The sequence below is a fragment of the Procambarus clarkii genome, chromosome 9 (assembly GCF_040958095.1).
Source record: "Procambarus clarkii isolate CNS0578487 chromosome 9, FALCON_Pclarkii_2.0, whole genome shotgun sequence".
NCBI classification, from domain to species: Eukaryota; Metazoa; Arthropoda; class Malacostraca; order Decapoda; family Cambaridae; genus Procambarus; species Procambarus clarkii.
In genome coordinates, this window is record NC_091158.1 from 33,314,503 (window position 1) to 33,326,960 (window position 12,458).

Below are 12,458 nucleotides of genomic sequence, written 5' to 3' on the forward strand. Positions count from 1 at the left end.
TCTCACAAGTTGTGTTTGCAAACTCTTTGAACGTATGGTTAACGTTCGTCTGATGTGGTTTCTGGAACACCATCACCTCCTCTCCCCTTCTCAATTTGGTTTCCGCAAATGCCGCAGCACGACAGATGTCCTGGTGAACTTGGAGGTCTATATTCGTACTGCTTTTGCTGCGAAGACCTCCGTTGTTGCCGTCCTTTTTGACCTGGAAAAGGCTTACGACACCACTTGGCGTTATCATATCCTATTTCAACTTCATTCTTTTGGCCTTCGTGGTCATCTCCCTCTCTTTCTCCGCAGCTTCCTCTCTCGTCGTTCCTTTCGGGTGCGCCTTGGTACCGCTCTCTCTCCCTCTTTTCAGCAATACGAAGGTGTGCCCCAGGGTAGTGTTCTGAGCACTACTCTTTTTCTAGTTGCCGTCAATGGTCTTCTTTCCTCTCTTCCTTCTGGTGTCTTCTCCGCTCTCTACGTCGATGATCTTACCCTTTGTTGTCAGGGTGATGATTCGCCTCTCCTTCAACGCCGGCTTCAACTTACAATTGATGCCGTGTCGTCTTGGGCCACAGATCATGGCTTCAAGTTCTCTACTTCTAACCCTTGTGCCATGACGTTTACGCGGAAACGGGTTGTTCTTCGTCCCTCTTTGTCCCTTTATGGTCATCCCCTTGAATACAAAGATTCCGCGAAGCTTTTGGGGTTATTCCTTGACACTCGTTTGTCTTGGTCTCCCCATATCTCTTACCTCCGTGTTGAGTGCTCTAAGGCCCTTACCCTCCTTCGGGTCTTGTCCCATACTTCTTGGGGGGCAGATAGGCGCACTCTCCTTGCTTTACATTCCTCTCTCGTCCTGTCTAAGCTCGATTATGGTTGCCCTGCTTACTCGTCTGCTTCTCCTTCTACTCTTCGCCGTCTTGATGCTTTGCACCATACTGGGTTGCGCCTCAGTTCTGGTGCCTTTCGTTCGACTCCCGTCCTTAGCTTGTATGTTGACACTGGCTTCCTGTCTCTCCAGGACCGCCGTGATCGCTACTGTCTTCGCTATCTTGCGCGGTCCTTGCAACATCCTTCCTCTCGCCTCTGTCGTGCTTTAACTTTTACCCCTCCTGCGGTTCCTGTTCCTCTTCACCACCTCCGACTTTCTGTCCGGTTATCTCGCCTACAGGATTCTCTTTCCGTTCGTATTTCTGATGTTTCTCCTCGTGTTGTTCCTTCTTTGCCCCCGTGGAGGGTCCCTCTTCCGCGGTTTTGTATATCCTTGACCCGTATCACTAAAGCTTTTTCCCTTCCTACGGTTCTAAAACGCCTTTTCCTCGAGCACTTTTCTTCTCACTCCCGCTCCGTTTCTGTCTTCACTGATGGGTCTAAGTCAGCGGACGGTGTTGGCTACTCTGTTGTTTTACCTGATCGCACTTATATGTGTCGCTTGCCTCCGGAGACTAGCATCTTTACAGCGGAACTTTATGCTATTCTCTATGCTTTTCGTCTCCTGCTTTCTCGTTGTCAGTCTTCCTTTGTAGTTGTTGTTGACTCTCGTAGTGCCCTCATGGCTCTCGGGTCCTTAAATCCGGTTCATCCAGTAGTTGTCGAGATCCAGCATTGGCTGTTTCTCGTTCACAGTAAATTTAAGTCGGTTGAGTTTTGTTGGGTTCCCAGCCATATTGGTCTCTCTTTAAATGAGCGTGCGGATGCTGCCGCCAAGGAAGCTGTCCGCTCTTGTCCCATCTCTCGAAAAGGCATTCCGTATTCCGACTTTTACCCGGTTGTCCATTCCTCAGTCCATACCCGTTGGCAGGCTTCTTGGTTGTCTGTTACTGGTAACAAGCTACGTACTCTTAAATGTTGTGTTTCCTCGTGGCCGTCCTCCTTCCACCGTAACTGGCAGTGGGAAACAGCTCTGGTGAGGTTCCGTATTGGCCATACTCGCTTAACCCATGGTCACTTGATGGAGCGCCGCCCTGCTCCTTATTGTCCTAGTTGCATTGTCCCTCTTACGGTCGTGCATGTCCTTCTTGAATGTCCTGACTTCCAGGACGAGCGTGTGTCTTGCTTTCCGACCGCCCCTCGCGGTCGCCTGTCCCTCGATAGAATTCTTGGTGACTCGGATACTTTTGATATCGTTCGCCTTTTGCGTTTTTGTTCTCGTATTAGCATCCTTGGTGATATTTAGCGCCCTCTGATTATTTTGCGTATTTGATGGTGCTACATAGCCTTCCCGGTTTGGTGCCTTCTTTTGATAATTACTTACTTACTTCCCGTATGACCCCATACAACCGGAAATCCGGTTGTATCACTTTTTCCAGGACAGTGATGGTACGGTGGTAGACGATGCGTCTGGCAATGCCTAGTCACGGGTTCGCGTCGCCTGACAGCCCTAGAGGTGGATTTTCCCATTGATATATATATGTTAGTGTGTATTACTTCTATTACTAATTTTATAATATATATATATATATATATATATATATATATATATACATACATTGTGTCTTTATACAATATATATATCATATTTTTATTTCTTAGCTAAATATAGGCACTATATGCCTATAACGTCATTTTTTATTTATATTGCTACAAACCTATTAAATGTAACCATCAATAACATGATTTGCTAAATTGTTTCTAAATTAAATTTCTGATTCTGATTGATAATGGTACTGATTACTTGCTGTAATGTTATTGTGGCTCTCAAACACTCGAACCTCGAGCAAACAGACAAATAAAGAAATAAACTCGCATTCTCTCATAGTAATATAGATAATGGATGGGGTACCCAGGTAAGTTCCCTGGTCACCCCGCACCTACCTCAACTGTCTCCTCACCCGCCCCTCTTCTCCTCCCCACCCTCCCTTACCCTAGTCTCCGCACCTCTACCTCATACTCTATCACAAACCCTATCATACCTAATCTTTTCCCACCAACCTCCTTTTGCAAACAACACCTTCTCTTGTCTCTCTCTCTCTTCAAGCAGCCCCTCCTTCCTCTCTCCAACTAAGCGACCCATTTCTACCTCACAACCTTGGTCGCCCTTTCGTACCCCATCCCACCATCCTCTCCACCCACTACTTCCCTCCCCACCTCCCCACCGACCTATCCACCTCCCCACCAACCTATTCACCTCCCCTCCAACCAATCCACACACCAACACCTATCTTCCCTCTATCATCTGCAGCGGGACTATTGGAATCTCGAACTGCAGATCACAAGGGAAGCAGCCTGCAGTTCTAACAATCAAGCTACGAGCACACACAATAATGGAGGATCCCAGAGACAAGCAACTAGTATCCATCTGTAACTTTTGGCCTTCCTTTTAGCCTTAGGCCTACTGGTACCTCCCTGGGGTGATAGTTGAGTAGGAGACATTAGGTGATCCTCATTCTAGTCATATAAAGTGCAATCCACGAGACCGTAGATAACAATATTTCTTTCACTTGGACCATATAGCTTATACATAACTATTACTACTATTATTCAAACTATTATTACTTTGTTCTCCTATTGTCACAGCGCTCGTTATAGAATCACTTAACCCTTCACTGCCCGGGAAACACACATCTATAATGCCTTTACTTTGGACACGGCTTCAGGCATCTTTCTTAGTATGATAACAAAATGAGACTTCCACGGTAGATGTTCACTCGACTGTTATATTCTCAGCTTCTTATTGGTTAGTCGTTTCAAACAGAGCTTAAACAGGGGTTGTCTTTGAGGAATTTTACTTTTTCCTTTGCTGTTGTTGATGATGTTGTTGTTTTAGATTCCGCTTCTCAGAAAAATAAAAACACATAGCACGGACTATGGTGAGCCCGTAACTCCTTCGCTGATCTCAGCTTACTTTATAGCATGCATATAATTTATTTTATATCTTCGAGTTCCTTACTGAAATCCCATCATACACAGGTGATAATATCATTAAATGATTCGATCTGTTCCTCCACTCCACTTGTGTTCTGTTGTCCCTCTTTCTTGCTTGCTCCCTTGTCTACTTCATTGGGTTAGGGTTATAAAATGCGAGACAAAGAAAAGAGAGGGTTTGTGAGAGAGAAAAGGGGGGCTTGGATTGGGGCTATGGGGGCGCGGGTGGGGGGGAGGCATGTATATGCGTTTATGAAAGTGGAAAATTGAAAGACGTTTTGAAGATGGGTGAAGAGTTAGTATTTGTAGGGTGGGCGATGTGGAAATGGTTACTAAAGTTGTATTCGTTACAAAATCACTCACATAAAACTGTTCATTCGCGCAGATATGGTTGCAGGGTCGAGGGATGTGGCTCCTAACCCCACCTTTAAATCTTTCTTAGGAAAAGTTATAACAAGTCCCACGCTTGTATCATTTTGATATGAGATAACCAAAAATCTCCTTGAAGCAGCTTTCACGGCTTCTACGCAATTCGTATTCCAGGTACTGATGGCGTTATGTGTCACGTTCTACTGTTTAAAGCTTTCAACAATGCTACCCTGACTACTTCATTAATTTACCTCAGAATCTTATGTGTTGTTACATATCCTCCCCCCCCCCACTTCTGTCCTCTTCTTTTCTCAGTCTAGGAACGAGCCTCGTTTCATGTTACTGGACACTGTCTTTTTTTTAAGACTAGGCCTCACCTTAAATTACTATAGTTCTGGAATGCTTCTTATTATATATGTGTGTGTGGGTTGGCGTTTTTGAGTGTATGCTATATGAATATTTGCAATAATTTGCACACGAACTCAATTTTCCCCACATTAAGGTGTTTCTTACGTGAAGTTGAGCTTGGCAGCGAAGGTGTTGATGAGCCGGGCGTCCAGGCAGTCCTTCAACACAACAGGTGTTCCCGGGGTCTCCCTGACCCGCTGGTAATCTATGTATGGTAACACTACCGTTGCTGTTACTACCCTCATCTTGTGGCACTTCATATCCTCAAAATTTTCTGAAAAGGTAAATTTCATGTTGTTATGAATTTATTCTTGAAAGGAATTTTTGTTAATAGTTCTTCGGGAGATTTGAAACCCATCGCTCCTGCTTAGTCTCACAGTCTCATCTTTGTTCTTCGTGCACTGATTTGTTTACCAGCTGTACTTCCTACACAGGTGTGTTTAATAGCTGTCCTTCCTTCCAAGAGGTGCTTAACAGCTGTCTTTCCTACACATTTGTGTTTAACAGCTGTACTTCCTTCCAAGTGGTGCTTAACAGCTGTCTTTCCTACACATTTGTGTTTAACAGCTGTACTTCCTGCACAGCTGCTGTGTTTATCAACTGGACTTCCTACCCAGCTGTGTTTAACAGCTGTACTTCCTACCTATCTGTGTTTAACAACAGTCCTTTCTACTCAGCTGTGGTTTTACAGCTGTCCTTCCGACCCAGCTGTGTTTAACAGCTGCCCTTCCTACATCGGTATATTTAATAACTGTTTTATGTTTAAACTCAGTTTTTTAACTCTGTTTAATAACTGGTTTAATCTTTAAACTCTGTCCTTCATTCGCAGGTGTCTTTGAACTCTCATTCTATGCAAGTGTGCAAACCTTTTTCGATCTACTCAGGCTTGGTAAACGTTTTGCTAAACATTTGATCTACTTACACTTGCGTGCTTCACCTGTTTTCCTACACAGGTGTGCTTCATCTCTGTTCTTCTTACACAGGTTTCTTTATCATCTGTCCTTCATTAATGGATGTGTCTAACCTGTTCTACCTACACAGGTGTCGTCTGAACTCTATCCCAACCTCCTGGGCTCGCTAACCCCCGGTCATCCTACACAGTTATGCTCTATATATATAGTCATCCAACGCTGGAGTGCTTCAACTGTTCTTCCTCAGCATGTGCGATTGTTTTCTGTTATTTGCAAGTGTGCATAACATCTGTACTTCGTACACATGCGTGTTTCCCCTTCCTTCACAGGTGTGTGTGTCTCTAGGTCTGCCAACAAATGCGAAGAAAAATGTTCCTCTGTCCATTACACAAAAACATAACACACGTGTGTTTCTCATGTAACCTTCTTCAAAGGTGTATCTTGCATTTGTAATTCAAAAGGCGTTGTGTTTAACCTTTGTCACCCCCTCCCCTTCCGGCCCGTTGGCGTCGTGAGGGGGCTTGGTGGACGGCTGCCGGAGTGTGATGCTCCGTTGGGCAGTCCTCTGTCCTTTTCTGGCCTTGCACTCCTGCTGCTGTCTTCTCCAATTGTGCCGGATCGCTTTTCCTTTTCCTTATGTTTCGTTTTTCTCCCCCCCTCTTCTCCTATCTGCTTGTCGTTTCCTGCCGACCTTTTGCTTGTTTTGGATTATTTCTTTGGACTTCTTCTATTTTGACGCCCGGGTGCTTGAGGAGGCATACTCTTGCACCCGTAGAACTGTAGTACCCGACGTCTCGAGCGAGGGGAACCTTTTATTGTCAATCCCCCTTTCGTCGCTGAACCCGATCTCGACGGACTGACGGTTCTTAAGGTGGCGTTTGTGGGGTGTATACTCACGACGCACCCCTAGGGGGCCCCGGCATGATCAGCGATAGCTTCCTGTTGGGTGTCCTGCCTCTAATTGTGGCTCCATGGTGGGTATGGGGGCACATTCGTGGATGAATTTGTCACTTTTCGTCTCTATGTCGTTGAATGTTTCCGTTGTACCCTCTCAGGCTCGTGGGGTGGGCGACCAAGCCCCCGAGTCGGCCTGTATTGGAAGACCAGGCTCTGTAGCTCCCGCTGCGTTGGGCCCCGACCTTGCTCCTCCTTTGACCGTCCTGACTTCTTCCCCCAGCTCCCCTCCCTCCTCTGAGGTTGGGTCGAGCCTCCAGCCCCCGGTGGTGACCACTTCGTCCCCTGGTGTGGCTAAGTCTTTCGTTGTGACTACTGCGCCTTTTGACCCCTCTCTCTCTAGGGGTTCTCAACGCCGTTCGCGCCCCAACCGCACTCGCTCGATTCCTTCCCGTGCTGATGCGTATCAGGCCTTGTTTGGTCCTGCTTCATGGGCCAAATACTTTGATCTCCTCCCTCTTGATTCTGCGCCTCCTGACGATTTCTCCCTCCATCGGCATCTTGTAGATTCCGTGGATGCGTGTGTTACTTTCAACCCCACTCGTCTCGGTACACGTGTCGTTGCTGCTCCTTCTCAGGATGCGGCTTCCCGCTTGGCTGCCTTATCTTGCCTTGGCGAGATCCCTGTTCGGGTCTCCAAGAACGTTCAGATGAATTCCAGTGTTGGCACTATTCTCCTCCCACCCCATGTTGCAACCGGTGTTCGGAATCTGCAGGATTGCCACGATGATATTCGGCATATCCTTGATGCCCAAGGCCATTCTGTCCTCCAGGTTGACTCGTTTACTCGTCCCCCTCGTGGTCGTCGCCGTCAACCCCTTCGCGTTGTGAAGATCACCTTTGATGGTAGGACCCTTCCATCCTCTGTCATTCTTGCTGGTGCTCGGTGCTCTGTCCAGGAGTATATTCCTTCTCCTCGACTTTGTAATAAGTGCTGGAGGTTTGGGCATGGTGCCCTCCGCTGCTCTGGGACTGTCTCTCTCTGTCCTTTGTGTGGGAGTGAAGGTCACTCTAAGTCGGAGTGCACTTCTCCCCAAGCTCGCTGCCTCAACTGCGGTGAGGCCCATCCTACGTTCTCCCGTGCCTGTGTCCATTACAAGCTTGAGGCGGCCGTCCTTAACCTGAAGCACCGGGAGCGTTTGTCTTTTCCTGAGGCGAGGCGCCAGGTTCGCCGGCTCCCGCCTTATACTAACATCTCTTATGCTCGCGTGTTGTGCTCTTCCTCTCCTCGTCCTTCCCCCCTTCCTCAGACTCTCAACCGTTTCCGGGCCTTGGACCCTGATACGCCCACTGCCCCCTCCTCTGTTCCTTTGAGTTCTTTCCCGAGGGGTCCCCCTCCTGGTCCTCTGTCTGGGGTTCCCCTTCTTTCAACCCGGTCTGTCATGTCTCCTGTGTCTTCTTCCTCGTCCCCCTCCGATCCTCCTTCCCATCCTCTTCCTCCGTCTATCGGCTCTCCCCGCCGCCTGTCGGTGCAGGCGGATGTCCATCGCTCTCCTAACGGCCGTCGTGTGTGCTCTCGTTCGGCTTCTCCTGTTGAGACACTGGAATCCGTTGCCCGGTACGTAGTTGCTGGGACACCTGTCTCTTTACGTCAGAAGCGTAAGCCTGGCTCCTCTCCTTCCTCTTCCCCGGCGGGTAAGAAGGCTTCGCTTTCTTCCTTAGCTCCTACTTCTGGCTCTGTTGCTCCTTCCCCTCCCGTTTCAGTGGTTGCGCCCCCTGTTCCTGCTATGGAGGTTTCTTTGGCCCCTGCTTCCCTTTCGGTTGCTGCTCTTGCTGGGGTGCGCTCCCCTCTTTCTACTCCCCCTCTTCCTACTCCCCCTCTTCCTACTGCTGTCCTTGACTGCTCCTCTCCGTTGTCTCCTCCTCTTCCTCCTCCTCCTCCGGACCCCGCCCGCCCACCTCTGATCTGTTCTCCCGTTTCCTTCCCTCCGTCTTTGCTCAGTTTACCCATGCCCCCTAACCCTGACTTTGCTGACCCTGATCCCGACCCTGATATTCTTTAACGTGCTCTGTTGCTCTTTCGCCTTTGTTTCTTCCTTGTTCTCTGTTTTTGTCCTTTCTCTTCCCGTCGTTGTCCATTCTTCAATGGAACGTTCGAGGTTATTACGCCAATTTCCTCGAACTCCAACTTCTGATTTCGCGGTTTTCGCCCCTTTGTGTCTGTCTCCAGGAGCCAATGCTTGGTGCTCGTCCTGGTCGTTTTCGTGGCTATTCCTTTCTCTCCCCCCCCCCCCCCAGCCATTGCTGGGGCTTCTAATTCTTCTGCTCTCTTGATTCGTGCAGATGTTCCCTTTGTTCCTTTACTTTTTCCTTCGCCTCTCCATTGTTCTGCTGCTCGTATCTTTGTGGGGAAATGGTACACAGTTTGTTCCATTTATCTCCCCCCGAGTGTCCCGCTCTCTCTTCCTGATTTGAAACACCTCCTAGACTCCTTGCCGGAGCCTGTGCTCCTGCTGGGTGACTTCAATTGTCGTCATTCTCTTTGGGGTGACGTTCTGACGAATACCCGGGGTCGCCTCCTTGAGCCGTTTCTCCTATCTTCTTCCCTGTCTCTTCTGAATTCTGGTGAGCCCACTCATTTGGACTCTCGGACTCGCACCCTTTCTTGTCTTGATCTTTCTCTCTGCTCTTCTTCTCTTTACTTAGATTTCACGTGGCAGGTTCTTGATGACCTCCATGGAAGTGATCATTTCCCCATCCTTGTTTCCTTTTTCTCTTTTCGCCCTTCCCTCTCTTTCCCTAGGTGGCAGTTTGCTAAGGCAGACTGGACCCTATTTACCCTCAGTGCTGCTCTCTCTGACCTCTCCCTTCTGCCTCTCTCTCGCGCTCTCCTCCTTTTTCATGACACTGTCTTCAACGCTGCCCTCCGCTCTATTCCTCGCTCTTCCTCTCGGGGTCCACGGAAGTGCGTTCCCTGGTGGAATGCGGACTGTGCTCGGGCTGTCCGCTGTAAGCGTGCAGCCTGGAAGAGGCACCGCCGTAGGCAGACGACCGATTCTTTTCTTTTCTTTCGGAAAGCGAGTGCGGTGGCCCGTAGGGCCATTCGTACGGCTAAACGTGAATGTTGGGCATCTTATGTCTCAACAATTACGTCCGAAACCCCTCTGGCCCAGATCTGGAAGCGTATCCGCAAGATAGCGGGTAAGTTCGTTCCCGATGTTTCACCGGTCCTTCACCTCCATGATACTCTTGTGGCGGACCCGTTGCAGGTCGCTTCCGAACTGGGTTCCCACTTTTCTTCTGTTAGCTCTGGTCTTCATCTTCCCCAATCTTTCCTTCTTCGTAAACCTGTCCTTGAGTCTCGTCCTTTAGATTTCTGCACTCATCTTCAGCTTCCCTATAATGATCCCTTCTCTCTCTCTGAACTTCGTTCTGCTCTGGCCCTCTGCGGTTCTACGGCGGCGGGCTCCGATGGTATTCATTATGAGATGCTTCGCCATCTCCCTCCGAGCACGTCTCAGTATTTACTGAGTCTGTATAATCGGATCTGGGAGTCGTCGTCAGTCCCTGAGGACTGGCTCGATGCCGTTGTCCTCCCTGTTCGCAAACCGGGGTCTCTGGGTACTTCCCCTAAGGACTTTCGCCCTATTGCTCTCACAAGTTGTGTCTGCAAACTTTTTGAACGTATGGTTAACGTTCGTCTGATGTGGTTCCTGGAACACCATCACCTCCTCTCCCCTTCTCAATTTGGTTTCCGCAAGTGCCGCAGCACGACAGATGTCCTGGTGAACTTGGAGGTCTATATTCGTACTGCTTTTGCTGCGAAGACCTCCGTTGTTGCCGTCCTTTTTGACCTGGAAAAGGCTTACGACACCACTTGGCGTTATCATATCCTATCTCAACTTCATTCTTTTGGCCTTCGTGGTCATCTCCCTCTCTTTCTCCGCGGCTTCCTCTCTCGTCGTTCCTTTCGGGTGCGCCTTGGTACCGCTCTCTCTCCCTCTTTTCAGCAATACGAAGGTGTGCCCCAGGGTAGTGTTCTGAGCACTACTCTTTTTCTGGTTGCCCTCAATGGTCTTCTTTCCTCTCTTCCTTCTGGTGTCTTCTCCGCTCTCTACGTCGATGATCTTACCCTTTGTTGTCAGGGTGATGATTCGCCTCTCCTTCAACGCCGGCTTCAACTTGCAATTGATGCCGTGTCGTCTTGGGCCACTGATCATGGCTTCAAGTTCTCTACTTCTAAGACTTGTGCCATGACATTTACGCGGAAACGGGTTGTTCTTCGTCCCTCTTTGTCTCTTTATGGTCATCCCCTTGAATACAAAGATTCCGCGAAGCTTTTGGGGTTATTCCTTGACACTCGTTTGTCTTGGTCTCCCCATATCTCTTACCTCCGTGTTGAGTGCTCTAAGGCCCTTACCCTCCTTCGGGCCTTGTCCCATACTTCTTGGGGGGCAGATAGGCGCACTATCCTTGCTTTACATTCTTCTCTCGTCCTGTCTAAGCTCGATTATGGTTGCCCTGCTTACTCGTCTGCTTCTCCTTCTACTCTTCGCCGTCTTGATGCTTTGCACCATACTGGGTTGCGCCTCAGTTCTGGTGCCTTTCGTTCGACTCCCGTCCTTAGCTTGTATGTTGACACTGGCTTCCTGTCTCTCCAGGACCACCGTGATCGCTACTGTCTTCGCTATCTTGCGCGGTCCTTGCAACATCCTTCCTCTCGCCTCTGTCGTGCTTTAACTTTTACCCCTCCTGCGGTTCCTGTTCCTCTTCACCACCTCCCTCTTTCTGTCCGGTTATCTCGCCTGCAGGATTCTCTTTCCGTTCGTATTTCTGATGTTTCTCCTCGTGTTGTTCCTTCTTTGCCCCCGTGGAGGGTCCCTCTTCCGCGGTTTTGTACTTCCTTGACCCGTATCACTAAAGCTTTTACCCCTCCTACGGTTCTAAAACGCCTTTTCCTCGAGCACTTTTCTTCTCACTCCCGCTCCGTTTCTGTCTTCACCGATGGGTCTAAGTCAGCGGACGGTGTTGGCTACTCTGTTGTTTTTCCTGATCGCACTTATATGTGTCGCTTGCCTCCGGAGACTAGCATCTTTACAGTGGAACTTTATGCTATTCTCTATGCTCTTCGTCTCCTACTTTCTCGTTGTCAGTCTTCCTTTGTAGTTGTTGTTGACTCTCGTAGTGCCCTCATGGCTCTCGGGTCCTTTAATCCAGTTCATCCAGTGGTTTTCGAGATCCAGCATTGGCTGTTTCTCGTTCATAGTAAATTTAAGTCGGTTGAGTTTTGTTGGGTTCCCAGCCATATTGGTGTGTCTTTAAATGAGCGTGCGGATGCTGCCGCCAAGGAAGCTGTCCGCTCTTGTCCCATCTCTCGTAAGGGCATTCCGTATTCCGACTTTTACCCGGTTATCCATTCCTCAGTCCTTACCCGTTGGCAGGCTTCTTGGTTGTCTGTTACTGGTAACAAGCTACGTACTCTTAAATGTTGTGTTTCCTCGTGGCAGTCCTCCTTCCACCGTAACCGGCGGTGGGAAACAGCTCTGGCGAGGTTGCGTATTGGCCATACTCGCTTAACCCATGGTCACTTGATGGAGCGCCGCCCTGCTCCTTATTGTCCTAGTTGCATTGTCCCTCTTACGGTCGTGCATGTCCTTCTTGAATGTCCTGACTTCCAGGACGAGCGTATGTCTAGCTTTCCGACCGCCCCTCGCGGTCACCTGTCCCTCGATAGAATTCTTGGTGACTCGGATACTTTTGATATCGTTCGCCTTATGCGTTTTTGTTCTCGTATTGGCATCCTTGGTGATATTTAGCGCCCTCTGATTATTTTGCATATTTGATGGTGCTACATAGCCTTCCCGGTTTGGTGCCTTCTTTTGATAATTACTTACTTACTTAACCTTTGTCAAGCCAACACGTGTATTTCTAAACGATGTTGTTATACATATACACATCACTGCGTCTTTCTTACAGAGATGTGCATCACTTGACCTTTCTACATTTAATATTCATATTGCTTCA